The sequence below is a fragment of the Tyto alba genome, unplaced genomic scaffold (assembly GCF_018691265.1).
Source record: "Tyto alba isolate M040663 unplaced genomic scaffold, T.alba_DEE_v4.0 Super-Scaffold_14, whole genome shotgun sequence".
NCBI lineage: Eukaryota > Metazoa > Chordata > Aves > Strigiformes > Tytonidae > Tyto > Tyto alba.
This window is the reverse complement of record NW_024881276.1, coordinates 19,523,018-19,538,783: the sequence shown is the minus strand read 5'-3', so window position 1 is coordinate 19,538,783 and position 15,766 is coordinate 19,523,018. Positions and strand designations below refer to the sequence as shown.

The 15,766-nt window shown below is 34.5% G+C and overlaps 1 protein-coding gene across 10 annotated transcripts in view; it reads left to right on the top strand.

Moving 5' to 3' along the window:
• The window catches only part of DMD (dystrophin), a 1,076,492-nt gene that overhangs the window by 189,622 nt on the left and 871,104 nt on the right, over window positions 1-15,766 (top strand). The gene's annotated exons all lie outside the window — the stretch shown is intronic.

Genomic DNA, 15,766 nt, shown 5'->3' with positions numbered 1-15,766 from the left:
GTTTTGGCAAAGATACTTGCAGTTATTTAGCCAACAACTGAAAAACTCTTAAATGTTGGTGGTTTTCCAAATGTCTGCTGTAATTATTTGCTATTCTGTGTTATAAATTGTGGTGCTTGCCACCTATTTTTTTTTTTTCTTTACAGAGAAAAAACTGGAAACTTTTCCAAAGGAAAAGTAAATTCTGTACCTATTTGAAAACATATGAATTTGTGAAACTGTAACAACTTTGTTCATCGTAATAAATCTGTACATAGACTGAAAATTAGAATTACTGGTACGTAAGTGAGGAACATTATTTGAAGGTTCCAGCATACTACTTCTGTAATTTTACTTTGTGTATTTACCACCTCTCCTAATTAGATACTCGAATATTTCTTAACAGTATATTGTGTAACAACACTCTGGCTGTTAACTTAAAAACTAAAAAGTGATACTCTATTAATAGAACAAAAAGGGAGTATGCTTTCAATGATGAAACAGTATTTTCATGTAACTTTTTTTTTTTTAAAAACAGCACATATGCAATTTGTGAACACTATAAAATTTATTTTTGTTATTTAAATGTTTGCTGTCTCGATATTTTGAAAATAATATATAGAACGGAAGCTGCTATTCAATAAAGCCTTACTCTTCTGTAACATATATAGTAGTCCAAAAAGAAAAGGGTTTGGGTTTTTTTGGTTGTGTTCTGAATGTACTGATGATTGATACCTCTTGAAACAGATGATTAGGAATTCTGTCTTAGCAATTACATTTTGAAACATAAATATTTTAATTCACCCAAACATTGATTTTCTAAGTTATATACAAAGTTAGTTTGTTTCTGAGGTGGTTGATGTTCTAAGTCTATCCCATGAGCTGTTTTTAAACTTTTCAGAATTTGATCTCCTTTTCAATCACCAAAGTGGTTAAGATACAGCCTATGTTTAAGTATTTCCTTTAAAAGCCGTGTTGTGTAAGTTAAAACTTTTGATGCATGCAGAGATGATTGTTCTTGCTATTGTCCTCACTTACATTGACTACTAGGAATGCTTTTTTACATTATCAGTGTATCTTCAAGCAGGCACTTTGCTTAGTTTTTAATCAAATGATCTTAACAAAACATACCTTAGCCAATTGCATTTATATTGATGATGCATGAATCTTAAAAAACATACAAAATCTCTAGGCATCTCCTGTAAAAGGCCTCTTCTGTGTCCCTTCATCATCTTAAGAAATTCTTACTTTATACAGAAGTCTTAAAGTAGTTTGACAAAGTCGTCTTGTTCCTGTTTTGATACACTGACTTTGTATCTTGTCTATGAAGCTTGCTAATGTGTTCACGGAGTATATAAACTTACTAACTTCCTCTTAAAAATAACAAGCAATATACCTTTCTGCTTATAGCTTTCCTCTAAACAAAATTAGCTAAGGAAAGATTATTATTAATCAGGTGTTACTGTGTTTTGATATAAATGCCCAAAATAGGCTACATATGCAGCATAGAATAAATTCTGCAGAGCTATTCTGCATCAGAATGTTCATAATATTGGGGGAAAAAATAAGCAAACAGACTTGTCTGCAAGGGTAAGATATGTGGTAGGAGCTTCATCCCAGCCTTTTCCTTTTCCTGTTCAGACAGAAGAGTTGACAAAGCTGGCCCTATTCCACAGCAAAAATTTTTAAATATATGTTAGCTGGTGATTCTTTGTTTTGGGGGTTGGGATTTTTTTTTGTTTCGTTGTTTGTTTTTTGTTCCCCGTCCCCTGCCTGATGTTGAAAAGGTGTGTAGAAAAACATAAGGGACAGGTTTCCTTCCTCTCTTCTGTCATGAGGAAGCAGCAGAAGATTCAGCTCTATTCTGGATGCAGGAATTGAATGTACATTAAGTAAGTCTGATGATGATACTAAACTAGGAGGAGCTGGGGACTTCCTTGAGCACACAGAGGCCTTACAGAGACATCTGGATAGACTGGAGAGCTGGGCAATCACCAACTATATGAAATTTAACAAGAGCAGGTGCTGGTTTCTGCACCTGGGACAGGGCAATCCTGGTTTATGTGCAAATTGGGGGATGAGAGAGTGGAGAGCACGCCCCCAGAAAGAGATCTGGGGGTTTGGGTTGATGGCAAGTTGAACATGAGTCATCAGTGTGCCCTGGCAGCCAAAAGGGCCAACAGTGTCCTGGAATGCATCAAGCACAGCATAGCTAGCCAGTCAAGGGATGTGATTGTCCCACTCTACACTGCACTGGGGCAGTCTCATCTTGAGCACTGTGTGCACTTTTGGATGCCTCAATATAAGGAGGACATCCAATTATTTGAGTGTGTCCAGAGGAGGGCGACCAAAATGGTGAAAGGTCTCAAGGACAAGACTTACGATGAGCAGCTGAGGTCACTTGGTTTGTTCAGCTTGGAGAAGAGAAGGCTGAAGGATGACCTCATCACAGTCTACAACTTCCTCCAGGGGCACAGCGGAGGGGGAGGTGCTAATCTCTCTCTGAACAACGGTAGGACACAAGAAAATGGAATGAAGCTGCATCAGGGGAAGTTCAGTTTGGACATTAGGAAAAGGTTCTTCACTGAGAGGGTGATTGGTCAATGGAACAGGATCCCCAGGGAAGTGGTCACAGCACCAAGCCTGTCAGAGGTCAAGGAGCATCTGGACAACACTTTTAATCATGTGGTTTAGTTTTAGGTAGTCCTGTGAGGAGCAGGGAGTTGAACTCTGATGCTTACGGGTCCCTTCCAACTTCAGATTTTCTGTGATCTTTTTGACTGAGTCTTGCCTGTGAGTGAGATATAAGCAGGCTTAAATATCTATCTGGTGTTCTGAGGTGTATGAAAGGTAACAAGGGAAAAAATAAGAAGGTGTGGGAGAAATTGATCAATGGTAGAAAGTGTTATTTAGAACAATGTTAGTATAGACCTCAATAGTAGTGCAGGATTCAGAAGGAAAAATGTGTTTGCAGATTGAACTTTTTAGGACAAAGTATGCCCGCATAACTCACTGACTTTTTGTTTCAAGATTTTTATGATTATGCAGCGAAGATTTTTTTTAAATCTTGATAATGCTCTCTGTGATCCTTTCAAAGAACAGTTATTTTCTTTTGGTTGCTCAAAAGTTATATTTGTGAGCTTCCAGTCACGTCTCATTCAACTCAAAATATCATGCAATGAACATTGTCAAACCCAGGTCATTACCAGATCATCACCAAGATACAGTGATTTTTGTTCAGATTTGAATGTCAAAGCTATCATGTGGAAAAATTTCTACTATAGTAATGTGCATTTTTTTAAATGTTATTTTGGTTTTGGTTTTTCTAGTCTTTTTTAAAAAAACAAAACAAAACATTAGTCTTGATACAACTAAGGAAAAAGTTCTACTCATTTTTTTTATACCTTTATGATAACTACTGTGGTATTCTGGATGTAAATTTGAGTTGCTGTCTTTTGAAAAGGTTTTGGATGATTGTTTTCAATGTAAATGACTCGTTGTTAATCTCTGATTGCTCCCTTGAATTTAGAGTGGTGTAGACACAAATAATATGACCCTCTGAACATTTCAGTATTAAAAATTATAAACTTAAAGTTTTCAGCTCCCTGCATTCCTCACTCATTCTAAGCTATTGTTAGGTACAAGGAATAAGTAGTGATGGAGATACTTGCAATCTTTGGTATGGGTTCACTTCAGCTAATTTCAGCGAAAAGACTTAAAATATCTTAAGTGAATCAACCAAATGATGATGACATTAGAAATTTTAACTTGTATATATGAAAGTCTGAACAACTGATCAGACTGTTAAGGTTAGTCTGTGTCTTTTAATAACATCTACTTATCAGTACCTGTGGTTATATCTTTCAGTAGTTAACTGATTCTTTGTTATCACTTTATCTGTATTGCAGTTGTGGAGGAACATGATTCCAGTCTTCACATACAAACTACAGAAAATATACAAAAGACTGCTATGTTCATTGCTGTTTGTCTAGTTTTTCATGAGCATTTTTTTAAATCTCACCAAGCAAAGAATAAGACAAGCAAACAGCAACAAATGTGTTATGGTCAGTGACACATAGCATTAACAGGTTATTGGCTCTATACTGGCTTTTACTTTTTACTTTGGGATGATATACATGTGCCTTATAGGAGCAGAAGGATCTTTTGAGGAATGGCAGGGAATGCTCTCTCAGAAACTGATTCTGGGAATACATCTGAGCTGTGTCCTCTTTCCCCTTACAAAAGTGTGGTAGCAGAGATAGCAGCAGGAGATGAAGTGTTTGTGTGCTACCTTCTACCAATAAACATCTGATTCTTGTTTTAAAGAACTTGTTCCTACTGTCACTTTTCTGGGTCTTGTGCTTGTTTGTGCTAGCCTGATAATAAATATACTGTGAAGTTATATAATGGCATTTCTTCTGCTCTTTTAGGTGAAGTAATTATCCAGTTTCTTACACTTAACTGTGTAGCCAGATAAAAATCTTGTTTAATCCATTTCAGTCACAATTTCCATATTTTTTCCTTAATTTGCACTGATGACATGAGGTTTTGGCACCGTTATTAAGTGATAATGAGACTCAAGACAGTTTTTCATTTGATAACTTTTTTGATTTTGACTTTGCATACTTCTGTATCCCAACAGTAATGGGTTCTACTGTATCGGTAGCACAGAGAAAGAGGAGAAAAAACTGTCAGCGCTGTACTTTGTGAAGTTGCTAACCCTGTCTGAACACAGTTAGTTGTATACAGTGGTAATACTTTTTTTCAGTTCATTTGATTGCCCTTGCTTATATGGCTCATGTCAAGGGAGTATGGCAAGATATTTGTTTCCTATCATGCCCTAAAGTTTAGAAATGTTTTGCATGGTACACTGTCAGTGTGTGGGATTTTTTTTTTGTTTTGTTTTTGGTGTTTTTTTTGTTTGTTTGTGTTTTGTTTTGGTTTTTTTTTTTTTTTGAAAGACAGGGGGAAGACAGACCCAGGAGCTATGTCTGATACTGTGATTCTGAGAATAGTCAAGGAAAATGCTGGATCAGGTTTAGAAGTCATTATTTCAGTTGCACAAAATCCTTAAAATGGTTAGAAAATAAAATATAGAAGGATTGTTTTCATCAGGCTCCTTTTGATTCTCAAATCTTTTAATATTTTTAGTTAAATAAGAAGAAAGTCTAAAGGATTCACAATAATAAACAAGTTAATTTTTACAGGATGTTGTTACTGGACTTTACCCATAAATATTTGGACAGCTTTACATCTGGAGTTGCCTTTTAAACTAATGTCACCGAGCTGGTACTAGCAGTAAATATTCAGTTGGGGAACTGCCATAGTGCCTGGTGTCTGTTACACAGCTGTTTAGGAAAACAAATGCAAATCTGCAAGGTCTCCAACCCTACTGCCAATTTAATGATTTATCAAGTTGCAAGATCGCTGGATATGTTATTTATTTTAGCCATATCTTTAGTGACAACAGAAGATTGAGAGCTGTCTATGTATTTGCTGGTCTGAATATTCAATGTTCTATCAATATTCAAACCTGTGTGTATGAGCTAGATAATGCAAAACAAAGATTTCTGAGGATCAGAAAAATTTACATTAACAATAATCATCAGATATATTTTAATGACTAATTTCTAGGTTGCTTCTGCTTCTATTTCAAAATAACAATATAAAATGGAGTGTAAATATATACTCACATAAACTATCAAAGACATTGTATTTAATTTGTGTTTCCTGAGCACTATCACCTGCTCTGTTAAGATATTCTGCAGCTGTGCATTTTTAGTGTTTCTGTAGAATGTATGATTAGTGGATGGTTTTGGTTCAGACACTGACTTCTAAAATTATGTGCTGTATCAAACTAGTCAGTGCGCAGTCGTTAGCTCTTAGCAGTACTGTTCAAAACAAGAAAGAGATAAATCCCTTAAAAGGAATTAGGAGTTCTTAATCATGTCCCCTCTCCCTGCTGTTCTTGCTTGACTCTTAGAATTTTCCTTTTTTAAAAAAATACAGGAAAAATGTGTTGAATTAGTTTGAGTCTTCATGTTCTGGCATATGAATTCTGCTTATCTCTAAACATTCATTCTACTGGAACTATAGTGGGGGTGGACTTGCATTAGCATTGCTACAGCATCAAAGTACAATAGTAAAAGCTGTTGCTTTACTCTTTGTCAGTATAAATTGCAGATCTAAGTGCTGGATATGTCATCATGCCATATCATATATGTTGTCTTTAGTTCATAGCACAACTCTGAAATGCATAGCAAGGGAAGGGCTATGGAAATACCTTAAAAAAAACAAACAAACAAACAACAAACAAAGAAAAAAAAAAAAAACAAAACAACAACAAAAAACAAAACAAAACAAAAAAACCCCAAACAGTAAAAGTATACAATTTATTTGCTATATAGTGCAATAGGTAACCTGCCATCTGAATAAATTTGGAATACAAATAGGTTTTTCAACTGGTTGGTAGTTTGATCTATGTTCCTGCTGTAATATTTTACTTTATTTTTTCTCCTTTTGAGAAATATTTCCCCCCCAAATTAAACTGCATTTCATATTTTCCTACTGATAAAATGAAAGTCCTGTTTTTTCTTTGCAGTCTCAAGCAAATAGAATTAGTTAGCAAAACCAGTAAATTCACTAGCCTACATCTAAAACCACTTTCTCTTCCATATTTATGAACAGATTTATTACTACCTCATTGACCTGTGAGTAATTTAATTATCAAGAGACTACATGACAATCAGTAACTTTTACACATTTTCATGGAAATAAATTGCTTGAAGGGTACTGCATTAAGAGACTCAAGGTCAAAACAGGCCCTTCCACTTATCAGTGGGAAAACTTAAAATAACTGGGATTTAACTGGGAGCAGGGCACATAGGTTACAAAATAAATTATAAGATTTTCTATGACAATAGATTTACAGATTATAACATCGTTTGACATGCTGAACTTGAATTATAAAGATCTCTGTAATAGCTTTGCACTGCAGCTGATACTGTAGGTAGTTCAGCAACTATTAGATATAAGGATCAGTATATAGAAGGTCTAAAAGTATTTAGAAATTAAGATAGTCTTTTCTTATTACTGTCTAAACTAATGTAACTTGCACTGAATATTCTTCTACTTCTTGTAGAAAAGGTTGTGTGATATTTCTCAACGGCTTGTTATAGCAAAAAGAGTTAAACACGTTTTCTCAGTAGTTAGAATGTGACTCTGACTTAGTCACTCCATCTCTTTTTCAAATGCATAAATATAATCATATTGGTAACATTAATGTAGGCAACATGTAAAAATAAACAATTTGATGTCATATAAAATATTCCATATTTTCTTTTCAATAGTGAAGACTATTATCTTTCACCCCAAGTGGAAAAAGTGAGCTATTATCTTTCCAATTTGTAAGCCAGCACAGAAGAGCTTTGCAGTGAAAATTGAATTCAAGGGGAGAAATTATGTATGGTAGCTGGTGGCACCAGTGACAGTTCAACCTTAATATCCACTGCTTCTATTATCAAACAGCAGAGCTTTTTGAAGTCTTATATTCTGAAATACTTACATCTGACAATAGTTTTCATTCAGAAGTAAAAAATTAAGGAAAAAAAAAAAAACAAAACAGGAGGGGAGGGGGAAGATTTCAGAAAAGTTATTTCCTTGTGTTTTTTACAAAGATTCATACATAAAGATAATGTTAGGGAGTACCAGCTTGATTTTAAAGCAGTAAGAAGTCCTTGTATATGAAATAGGAGTGAAGACTGTAAAAGAGTACACATGCCTCTATCTGCTTTGATAAGGATCTATCTGATTTGATAAGGAGCTCTGTATGTGTTCTAAAGGGCTGCAGACCTCTGTTGCCTCATCATCGGTAATGTTAGCTCCCTGTTTTACTGAAGCCCAGAGCACGCAGTAATGGAAAACGCATTGGAGCTGGCAGTACACTACTGAGCAATCTTGACATTGTGAAAGGTACTTGGCTGAGTGTATTTCTTAGCTGAAATGGGTCAAGAAATCTTTAACGTGAATGTTTTTTCTATATGTCCTGTTGTTGTTTCATGTGTGTTCTGTCAGTAAGAATGTTTTCTCTATGACCTCACCATATATGTCACATAAAAGCACATATGCCATCTTGTGGGCTTCCAGTAATGCTTTTCTGTTGAAAGCAAGGAAAATAAAAATTTTTGCAAAGAGCCATGTGGTAGGAAAGCACATGTAAACAAAATTTGTTAACCAGAACTTAAAAGACTTTTCTCCTCTATAAATATATATTTACAGCATTGGAAAGCACATAAACCAGACATTATTAACTGATTTGTCATGCATCAAATAGAAATGGAAAAACAGTCCTTTTCCTCAGGACCTTCTGATAAAGGAGAAGGATTGTTTCTGTGCATATAAATAAAATTATTTTAAAATTTAATTGTTCTTCCATTGGTCTTAATTTTTTCTTCTCCCATAATGGGAACAACCACTGAATTTGGTGTTTCCTAGAAATTGTGGAGAGCTAAGGCTCAAGGGATATACAAGAGTTTTGGAGATCGTGTAGACTGTATGAACAGAAGTAACAATATTAGGATGAAGAGGACTTAATAAACCTTTCATCTAAGGCGTAATGGTTTTCTATAGGATATATCTTAAAAAATTTTGTCCGTCCTTGCACATATATATGATGTATAAATACTACTACTAAATACATAATCCAGCAAGAATAAACTAAAAAAAATAAGAAAACTCATGGTATAACAGGAATTTGGATGCTAAGTGCATATTTTATTTCCCTGTTAATGGCTGACTAAATATTTCTATAGGATCATAGTAACACAAGTAATGTAAAATCTAAATGAAGTGTGTATATTTTTCTATTAATGTCTTGATAAGTCTAAATGCGTGAGACCAAAGAAATGAGAACTGCATTAAAATACATGAAGAATCTAACAGTAGTGATACCAATAAAATGTTTTACATTTTATGAATAAAAGGAGGGGTAGCATTAGTATAATGAACAGAGACTATGCATCTTCATTGTTACAGATGACCATCATATTCATCTTGGATTTTTAACAGTATTATAATACAGGCACACCACTATACATTTCTGTAAAACAATGTCCTATCTTGTAGCAATGTTGTTCTTTAAATTGGTAAACTTCAGTGGCCACAGTTAATGTTCTTCACATGATGGTGAGAACATCGTGAATGAGGTACTGTAGACTTCCCTCATTTCTTTCTTAGATGTTCTGTCCAGCTACTTCCAAGGTGAGAAGGAGCAGAGTGAATCCGTGCTGTTGAGCTACAGCAGGAATTGGTGTAGGAGGGAGATAGGGGCAGCAGTATAAGCCTGCAGACTAGAACCTGGTGGTGTAACTGGGTGTTGCAGTATTCCCAAGAACATACAGGTGTTTGCACCATAAGTCTGTTCTTTTCTGAGTTTTTTTTTGCTTTTAATTTTGTGAATTTAGCACTCTTTACCACCTTGTACCCCATAAGCATTGTGCCCCACACACGTCAAAAATAGTGATATTCTAAATAATAATTTTATTGACTTCAAAATACTACTTCTAAAGCAGAACTAGTCTCCTAGTCCTGCTTAAGCAGACCATATCCCTCCCTTGAGCATGGTCCTTCAGCTACCTGTGGATTTATAGTTCTTCACCATGCTTTGTTGGCTTTGTTGTTGCTTTTTTTAATTTTCCTGAGTTCTTTATAAATGTTTGGGTCTATATTAATATTCTGCAGTCACAGTGCCTCAGAACTGTCCATCAAATAGTAATCATTATTCTGCCCTGACAAATAATCACATAGGTTTCTTTGCCACTGTATCACATTACATGTAATTTTCTGTTCATCATTGCTAATGCTGTGTTTTAACATTGTTTTTCCAAATAAATCATCTTTGTAAGTGTGTTAAAATATTTATCCAGATTCAATCTTGTCTTATTTCCTTCCCAAATTTCTCATGTAGTTTAATTATGTATATATTCTATCTTCTGCTGGGACTTGGTATGCCCCTAATCCATGCTTTAAACTAAAATTAATAATGTTTGTTTATAGCATGCTTTTTTTAACCTCTAATTTAATGAATGAAGCCCTTTGGAATTGTGCACATAGTTCTTGTTTGCTCAAAATAATCACTCAGGGAAGACAACTGACAAGAGATCAGTTAGAACAGAGTGATGTCTGATGCATCAAGACAGAGAATGAAATGAGTATATACTAGTCTTAAAATCACAAAGGAAGAAGGGGGATTATTTAGGTAAATGCTCAATATATGGTCTGACAAGTTTCTGGTGGTACATAGCAATGCATATATCTTTATTGGATATTTTGTAACATGATAATTTTAAAAGTTGTGAAAGCACTGTAGATGCTCAGCCAACAAAAAGGCTATATTAGATTTTAAATAAATTTCACTAGAAGAAAGGAGATTTATCGGTTAGATCAGGTTTTAATCTACTTACAGTAACTAAAGAGCAGTTCAGCCAACTAAGAATAGGCCCAGGTCAGGCTATTCTGCTTTGATCTTAGAAGTCCAGTTCCTTCAATAACATTACATAATCTGTACCTTCAGCATTGTAATACATGTACCAATGTATGTATAATTTTAAAAAGGCTTTCTGAAAACAGAGATGGTTACTGTGAAGGATTGTAGAGTATGGGGGATGAGACTTGGAGGTTAATACTCTATAAAGAACCTAGAGGAGGACTTTTGGTTAAAATTAATCTAAAAATACCTATTGGGTATCTTCATATCCTTCTGTTATTTGGTAACTGAAAAAAATAGCTGTGTTTAGACAATAACTTGGCATATTCTGCTACAAAATACCACTACCTGCCTGTCTGCTATTATTGATCTGAAAAGTTGCTAAGGAGTTTACTTAAGAGGAAAACCTCATACAGGTACCTTGAGACTCCTGGATTTTTAATATGGTCACAAATGGAAGGATGATTAGTATGTTTACTTGTTAGGAATGAATAATGTTAATTGGTAACATGTTTGAGTAAAATCTCTGGATTTGAAATAGCAGAGAAGCAGTGTTCATGACTTGGAGTCCGTTTGAGGCACACTGTTCCCACAAACCCTCCAAATAAAATAGAACAGAGTTTCAGCCACAGAAGGAAATATAAATGAAAGATTAACTACCTCCTAAAACCTGGTAGTAGATCAGAAGTTTGCGTCAAGTTAGACAGTATGCTAAGCCTTGTACCAGGAACAAAACATTGATTTATTTACAGAAATAGACTGCTTAAAGGCGAATATCACACAAAGATAGTTCTTTCCAGATTGTGATTGGACATTCTGAGTGTTTTGGTTTTGCTAGTCCAATCTAAAAAATAAAAATAAAGTAAACAAACAAACAAAAAAGGCATAATTTTGCTAATGCAGCAGCAGTATGCATTTGTTTGTATTTAAACTCATGGTAATATCCTGATATATCCTTTTATAGATGCATACAAAGATGTACACACAGAAGCCTTTTTCTCAAATTCCCATAAAATAGTAAAGCGGAATTGGTGATTTCTCTCCAGTATCCCAGACTTTTTCCTGGTATTGGTATATTTTCTTTCTTGTCTGTGTAAAATTTATCTGCCTGAGTGTTGGGAATGTATTAGAATGCATAAGGCAGAATTCAAGGTCTACAATTCTGAAATTACAAGTTTGTACATTGAAGGAAATAATAAATATTAATAACTTAGTTAAGATGGTGAATTTATCATTGTTTTAATCCTGCTTCTTAAGCTTATGATTTTAAGTTGTAGGATATCTTGTTTCACTGATGAATTCTTGGTAGCTTCTGTTATGCTATTTGTCATGCTAAAGAATGTTTGGTAAGGGGACAAGAGTGGGTTGATGATAGACTGTGGAATATTTTAGTGAGAAATTAGATTTCACAATAGTCAGCAAAGGAGAGAGACAGGAATATTGATAATTACAGAGAATACCCAAGTTCTTCTTGCTCCTAAAGTTAAAATTTATTACCGAGAAAATAAGAATAGCAACATCTAAGTGTTTTATTTTGTTTGTTTATTTGGGTTTTTATTAAACTGTCTATAGTGAAAATAGACTTCAGCCTGTTTAAAAGTGCTATCAGTGACTGGTAATGAATGCTCTAGTTCTAAAAGTCCATTTCAGCTGAAAAACTTTCAATACTGTGAAAATTCTTCTTTTCTAGATTGTAGACTGTTTCAATATGCTACAAGAGGAGAAAGATTAGCAAAGATTTTTTTTTTTTTACTGCATAATATGAAAGATTCTATTCAATAAAAGGAACATGAATATTTGCATGCTTCTTTCTTTATACTGTCTCTCTTCTGTGGGCCAGATCTGAGAACTTTATTACTTGAAGAAAGTGCGTTTTCAAACAGTCAAAAATAATTTTCTCCATTTCAGTGTAGAGGAGATGGCAAAGGTTGTCTTAAATTTAAAATTCTCCAAAGGATTGAAGGGAAAAAAAGTATTTCTTAAATTTACTTGTGGCATGAATACTGTGACAATTGTAAGGACTACCAGTTGGAATAATAACCCAGTATAATTGGCTTTTGTTATTAAAACTTTTAAAAAGTGAAACATCACATAAAAAGTATAGTGGCCCCTAAATTTGATTTTTCAATGCAGTAGTTTTCATTAATCTATAGAAATTATAGCAGTTTTGTGAAATGGGGGCAATGCTGTTTGACTGTACTTTGGAGGCTTTGTGTCAGCCGGGAAGATAAGTTCTGTGTGGGATACATGACAGAAATGATCATTTGATTCAGCTATTGTTTTTAAATGTGTCTTGACCTTTAGAAGTCACTCCTATCTGCAGCAGTCTGCCTACTTTGTGAAGTAAAGAAATCCAAAGATGGGCAATAAGTTCATAAAACCTGTAATTCATGGCCTCTGTAGTTAAAAAGACAGACTTTCAGTATTTTCTGACTTTGTGAGGTGTATCCCAACCTATGAGAGTGGCTGTCTTGAAATAAAAATTTCTTAAAAGACCGTAAGAGTTATAATTTCTTCTGTAGTGATTTTCATCTTCAGTTTATATTCTTCCATAACAAGGCAATGTATGTAAAGCCTTAATTAATTTCCCTAACCTTTCAGTGTGTCTATGTTAATCCTGCAAACAAGGCTTTCTGGACAGTGTAGTGGCTTTCCTGTCCATAAATCTGACCAGAAAAAATACCTTGAAAGAGGAATTTCCTTTTTCTGTACAATGAGTATTATTTTCTACTGATTCCAAAGAGAGCACATAGTAATGATTGAAATTATTGAACCTAGAAAGAGAAAAAAAGAATCACTTATCCTCAGACAATTCTTGCATTCTTAAGATATTAAAATGAAAGTGTATGGAAAGCAGGACTACAGGAGAAACTTGCTTAGTGTTTCCCAATTATTTTGAAAATTTTTCTAGCTTTGAGGTTCACCATTAAAAGAGGAAGAAGCTGTATTTTCACAAACTTCATAGAAGATGGTGGGTTTAATTTTCTGGTATTTCGGGGGATTATTTTCTTTGCAAATAAGGCAAAAACTTTTCTAAAATTACTGTAGACCTCTAGTCTGTTGCTGTGGATAATTTTCAGTGGTTTCATTTAAACAATGTAGTTTGAAAAGCCTTGGTTCAGTCACAGAAATGGAAATTCAGATAGGACTTATGGGAAGTTCTGAGGCATTTGAATGGCAAATGGCAGTCACTGATTGGGGCACTTGCAAAAAATGAATAAATACATTTAAAAATAAAGGAATAAGGTTTTAGGAGATCATACTTCCTCTGTTTTCCTCTAATCTTTTGTTTCATTTCCATATATTAGTTTTTAAACTGATGGTGTAATGAGCAGTGGCTTTCATGGTAATTACTTTCTGGAAGCTACATGGAAAGAAACAGCCCCACATGAATGCCCCAAGAGAATCCTGATAGAAAAATTATAACATGTTTTTGCTTTCCAGTAGGTACTGGAAGTAACCATTTTATCAGTAACATGAATACAGGATAATTTTTGACATAGGTTTCCACTGGAATCCAACCAAGAGAGTGACATTTGTTGTTAGAGTGGTCATGGAATTACTTCCAAAGAAAGTTTTTTGGACCTTAAGTTTTTCTGGTTTCCTTAAATTTGCTGTGACTTGTCAGGAGAGTTTTTTTTTTTTTTTTTTTTAGTGTCTTGCAGGAAGCAGGCTGTAGATTATCTTCTGGTAGTTCTGTTTGTTTGTTGTAACATTTACTGTTATATTATTTAGTGCAACAGTATAGAGAGATAGTCAGAAAGGTTGTTATGAATTAGTGAAGAGGTTTATGTGTATTAAAACTTTGTAGATAACATTTTTGGGATGTGACATTTAGGGATAACTCTGCCTAACAGCTGAAGTAGCTACATAAAAAATCAGCCTGAAATGGGGAGAAACTACTTGAGCCATAACTAGGGAAATTCTCTGAATGTGAACTAGGGGGGGAGTGGGGAGGCATAAAGAGTAAAATGAAGTGGGTTTTTTTAGTAGCCCACATTTTAAAAGGATTCAGTGATAAGTAGAGACAAAATAGTGTGAATCAGTTGTAATGCTTGAAATAAACTGAAGCAAATGGACTGATACTCCTGAAACTACGTCTTAGTCACCAAGCAGCAGGGGAATAAAGCTTGTGTGCCTTGGTAATGGGCAAGGATAAATGCTCTCTGAAACATTTTCTGACCATTTTGTCCCCTTTATGAAAACAGTACTTGTTTACATTCCAGAAATGTGCTTTATGACTACAGTTTTCCATAAAATAATAGGAAACTTTCAAGAATTTTCTAAGAATATATAAATATTTAATATTTTTACTTTAATGCTATGCCATGATTAAGACTTCAGTATCAGAACCAATGTCTCTTGTAACAAAGTTGCTTAATATAATCATGGCTTAAACAAAAATACTTCTATCAGTGGGGAAGACATAATATCATCAATGAACATATTAAGGCCATGCAAAGTGGTTCTTGGCATTTTTTCTGCGAAGCCTATATGCTGTTTTGAAGTAGATGAGAAATCACTTAAGCTTTTGAGTATTTGCTGTATGGCTTCTCCAGGAATCACTGTCTAATGATGTCTAAAAAAATTCAGGTTTCTCTATTAATCACTGTTACATTACTTACAAAATTTAAGTGAGAGAAATTGAAATCTGTCATTATTTTAGTGGTTTTTTTTTCTGTTGTAACCTCCCTGACTTCCACACAACCATACAAGTCATGACTCTTCAGATCAAAAAGAGCAGTTGGTGATCTTCCTTCCTACATGCTTTTATAGCATTGGTTATGCTCAAGACAAGACAATTAAAGTTATTGTGAGACTGCAATCTACTGCTCCTTTCCTTAATTATTCCAGCCAGGAATCCTCGTGGTCCTTTCTGTTCTCCATGGCCAGATTTCATGTGTAAATACACCCATGTCATCTTGTGAAATGTAGTCAGACTGTGGCCAGAGTACATCCCTGGACCCAGATGCTGAAAAGCAGCCAGAGGATTAAAAATTTTGCAAACAGCAATGACTCATTCTGGCAAACATGGTATTGAAAATTACACTAAGTGTTGGACAAAAAAAAAAAAAAAAAAAAGTGTGTTTTCCCTAAGTATTTAAATGTCATCTTTTGTTTCCCAATACTTGAATCAGTATTTAAACTTATGTTTTGTTAATTGGCAATAAATTAACTTAAATTCCCAGAATTGAGTCTGTTTTGCCTGCAACACTAACTGATGAGTGATTTCCCTGTCTCTGTTTTGACCCATGAGTTTTCTCACTCCTGTTCTTCCTGTCTTCTTCCCTGTCCCACGAGGAG